We start from the raw sequence: 5,051 nt of genomic DNA, 5'->3' as shown, positions 1-5,051 counted from the left end.
TAATGTTAAAACGTTGCTGTAATGTAGTTGAAATGTTTCTTGGTGTTTCTTGCTTACTGGGATGTAACATTTACAAAAAAAAGAAGATTTCGTTACTACACTTATGCTTCTTTCATATATTTCGCCAATGCTTGCTGTATGCTTTTATTTTTATCAGGATTACAATAATGTCATTAATGGTTTTACGTCACTACGGATTATATAATTATGACAAAAAATATACGTCATTTTTATTTAAATCTACTTGAATATATTATGTTTCTTGCAAAAGGTATATTATTTATAAATTTCGTAATTTTGCATCGGATTTTTCCACTAGGCTAGATCATCTCACAATCGCTATTTATTAAGCATGTTAATTATTAATTATTCTCTATCTTTCACAGGCAGACAGTAAAATTGGCCATTCAATACATTTTTTCTTATACTTCTTAAGTACTATATCCGTGAATTGTATGCCTTGTCTGTATTTTTACGCATATTATACAATAATGAGACACGCGGGTCATAGACATATATATTTATTTAAAAGAAGTAAGCTTTTTAATATTTTAAAGCACGAAAAAAATATTGACTATTTCTGAAATAGAAAACTTATACTATAGTACTTGCATTTATAAGAAGTATATAAGAAGTATAGAAGAAGTTTATAAGAAAGGAGGAAGAAAGAACAAACTTGCATTGAAATCTCCAGAAGAAAAGAAGAAGAGATATAGGAGCAATGGGAAGAAAGGATGCAGCGACGGAAAGGGATAAAGAACGAGAAGGGGAGGGAGGGCATGAGAATGTATAAGGCCAAGAACCAGGACGGAATAGGATGAGGAAAATGTACAGGGTTGGGTACGTCCCTTCAAAACGCCATTTTGTGTATGTTGGAAAAGAGGTGAGAAAGGATGTTGTGAAACTGTACAGGTTTGGGTACGTTCCTCAAAAACGCCCTTTAAGGCCACTTCGGGGCAAATAAAGTAATTATTCTATTCTATCTACAAGTGAGTAAAAATATCGTAAAAATTTGCAATTTTTTACTTTCTTATTTAGATCTAAAAAACAATTATGCAGAACAACAACAAAAATTTATTTTTTACGTTTTTTTGTACTTTTAAGTATCCTACATTTAAAAAAAATTTGCCGAATAGCTATGAGATTTTCTTCATGGTGGCCACTATGGTTTTACGGGGCAAAACGTACAAAAAATTGTAAAATTGCTTAATTTCAGTAAAAATCAAGGAAAAAAATTAAAAATAACGTTTGGCGGACGTTAAAAAACTGTTTTCAATTACGCTGACAATACATTGAAGATGAGTAAGTGTCAGCATAGGCTAGAAAGACTTTTTTAAATAAGAAATTAATGTTTTGTGTTTTTAAAATTTGAAAAAATACCACCGGCATTAGCGTTACTCAAAGCGTACCACGAGGAGGTTGCCCGGTTGGATTTACGCTTATCGGTTTCGCATATTGATACAACGCTGTATCGCTATTTGAAGGATTTGCTGCCAAGTTTCTTGAAGGGCTCTGGCAAGCGAATCTAAATCGGGAATATTACGATAATTTTCGCGCAATCTTTGCCCTAACATGTCCCAAATATGCTCGATTGGATTCAAATCGGGATTCATTCCCAGGTAGCAAACACAAGTCATTTTGACGTCGAATACTAGTCATGTTTGTACAAATGACGTCAAATGACCAAAAAGCGATTATATCTTTAAAAATGACATTATACTGACGTTATTCTATAACGTCATTATAACGTCTATTTTTAGTCATTTTTGGTCTATGACATCGGCGACTAATAATGGACGTTTATAAGATGTCATTTCTTAGACCATCTAAAGACGTCATTTTAAAGACGTCTTAAAGTCATCCAAATAAGGTCTTTTTGTAATACAACTATTTTTACTTCTTAATATTGTATAATAAAGTAATAATAAAATAAAAACCACAAAATTAACTACAATATATTTGTTTCGCAACTTTATGATTAAAGTGGCGAATTTATGATGGTATAAGTGGATGTAGTTGCGTGTGATTATAGTTTTATGATAACTATTTCATGCAGTGTTATAGCTATCAAGAAGATTATCATTACAAGGTTTTTGAACACTTTAAAGATGTACCTGTTATAGACAAGTACAGTTAATAAGGAAGCATCAGGGTGAGAAGATCGTCACTGTCCACTGGATCATCGAAGTCAAGCGACTCGGGCGCGGTACTGTACTAGGATAGGTGACTGCCTATTGAGAGCGGCTATACGCACATGGCATGTAACGAAACAGTTAAAAAAAGCTTTTTTTTATTTTAAATAAAGAAAAAGAACATTTTTTTGTAAACGTTTATCAAGTAGACATTTTAAAATTTTAATTTCATAAAAAACATTTCTGGAAACCGGTATGTTGTACAATGGACCTATTTTTGCCGTCAATAAGACGTCAGAAAATGACGTCAAAATAACGTATCCGCGATGACGTCAATTGTCTGTGACATTAGACCGTCATTTTAACGTCATTATGCCGCCAGTTAGTGACGTCAGGAATGGTTAGTAAAGGACCAAAATTTGACGTCAAAATGACTTGTGTTTGCTACCTGGGTTGCATCCTCCGGGCCCACACATTATTAAATTTATTTTACCACCTACGACCATCCATCCACTCACCCACATACGCACGCATGTACGCACGCACGCACATACGCATAACAAAGCGTAAATCCAACCGGGCAACCTCCTCGTGGTACGCTTTGAGTAACGCTAATGCCGGCGGTATTTTTTCAAATTTTGAAAACACAAAACATTAATTTTTTATTTAAAAAAGTCTTTCTAGCCTATGCTGACACTTACTCATCTTCAATGTATTGTCAGCGTAATTGAAAACAGTTTTTTAACGTCCGCCAAACGTTATTTTTAATTTTTTCCTTGATTTTTACTGAAATTAAGCAATTTTATAATTTTTTGTACGTTTTGCCCAGTAAAACCATAGTGGCCATTATGAAGAAAATCTCATAGTTATTCGGCAAATTTTTTTTAAATGTTGGATACTTAAAAGTACAAAAAAACGTAAAGAATAAATTTTCGTTGTTGTTCTGCACAATTGTTTTTTAGATCTAAATAAAAAAGTAAAAAATTGCAAATTTTTACGATATTTTTGCTCACTTGTAATGTATCCAAAAATCTTTATGAAAAAATTGGCGATTATACCACTTGATAGAGCAAAGTTTTAGCTTTAAGAATCCATTTTGCGAATTGCGGTACGATGATTTTTAACGGAGTTATGAGCAATCAAAGTCAAAATGCTCATTTCTTATTTAATCCACGATAACTCAGTAACAAAAAATCGTAGAAACATTTTCAAAAAAAGATTTTGTAGGGAAAACTTCGAGCTTTCACATTGGAAAGTCAAAAAATTTCGCAGGATTTTTTTGGGCACGTGACAGGCCCACAAAGTGAGAAGAAAATTTCCCATTTTGTCCAACTCGTGGTTTTCTATATGTAAAAATTGCCAAACTCACAGAAAGTAAAAGAAAATAGTGATTTTCTGAAAGTAGAGATTTCAAGCTTTGAAACTCTTTTTTAAAACTTTAATTTTGTTCATTTTTATCGAAGATACAGTTGCTTAAATTTTGCCTAATTTTTAAGAAAATTTAAGTGTTTCTTTAATTTTTGTGAGGAGTGTATAATTCTTTAAAATTTGGTTGATTAGACGAAACTTTATAAGGCTTCTCTATGTATGTACGGATTCTCCGAAATTTTAAATGTCTGTAACTTAAGAACTGATTAACCAAATCTAAAAAAATTATATATGAAATAGGGGTAGAAAAGACTGAAGAACATAATAGAATTAACCCTAGACAGACTCACTGGGGTGTACGGGATCCCACGCGAAATTCAAATTGAGCCCCTGCCTTAGGAAGGTTAGTTTTCATACCGAGACCCTAACCATAATTTAGTTTAGTCATCCGGCAATCGACCTCTGTGATTCAGCGAGTGCGTTAGATCCGTGCAGCAGCTGTGACCAAAAAAGAAAATTGTTTGGGGTATCGTACACCCCAGTGAGTCATTTACGCTCGACATTTACCACAGTAAAGTATATTTCAGATTTTTTGTGAAAATCGGTAATGAAAAATTATACACTTTATAGCACTCCCCGGAAAATTCTACCCCTGTTTCATATATAATTGTTTAAGATTCGGTCAATTATTTCATTTTTGCTGTTCTTGCACAGCAACTGATTAAAACTTTGTAAAATTTTTGTGGAGTTAATTTTACTGTTTCCATATACTTTTATAACTTTTGACTACCTTTCAAATAAATAATAATTGACAGAATCTGTTTTATTTTCCATTTCTTGCGATTTTTCCCATCCGACAGTTTTTCGTCATTTTCTCTACTTCAGATGTTCAAAGAAATATGTTTTTTTTAAGAAACAAAAAAATCGCTTACATGCCCTTGAAGGTTGTCTATTCGTCTTTCAAAATCCGTTGGAAATTTTAAAATCGGTGAATTTTATGAAAAACTACAGCATTTTTTATAAAAATAGTCATTTCAGCCCAATTTTTGGTTCTTTTTCTTGTTTTTCGAAATTTTTTTACTGTTTTTTTTTTTACTACCGCAAATTGATGACTACTATCGTCTTCCCTATTAAACAACAAACAAAATTATCTATTATAAAGTTTTCTAAGAACATTCTGGAAATATCATACACGCGGTACAAGTTTGGGGTTATTAACACCCCAGTGAGTCATTCACGTATGAGAAAAATAAGTGAGTCTGTCTAGGGTTAAAAATAGACCGATATCTCAAATATTAAGAAAGTTACAGCGTAAAACACATTTTTCTGAAAAATAAAACCCCCCCTAAAATCCATACCGTTTGATAGATTTTAAGAAAATTATAGGAGAACATACTTTCTATGATATTCTATTTGTGTGCAAAATTTCAGCCTGGTATCTAAAAAATTGTAGAAGTAGATGCATGTACAAAAATCTACACACACGCACACATATACACACACGCACACACACACACACACACACACACACACACACACACACACACACAC

At 32.6% G+C, this 5,051-nt stretch overlaps 1 pseudogene; it reads left to right on the top strand.

The window, feature by feature from the left end:
- Window positions 1-281: 281 nt before the first annotated feature.
- The window catches only part of LOC112459315, a 13,740-nt pseudogene continuing 8,970 nt past the window's right edge, over window positions 282-5,051 (top strand).

The sequence above is a fragment of the Temnothorax curvispinosus genome, unplaced genomic scaffold, assembly GCF_003070985.1.
Source record: "Temnothorax curvispinosus isolate PA1 unplaced genomic scaffold, ASM307098v1 QBEX01009716.1, whole genome shotgun sequence".
Classification (NCBI taxonomy): Eukaryota; Metazoa; Arthropoda; class Insecta; order Hymenoptera; family Formicidae; genus Temnothorax; species Temnothorax curvispinosus.
The sequence above is the reverse complement of the archived record's forward strand: the minus strand, read 5'-3'. Positions and strand labels throughout refer to the sequence as shown.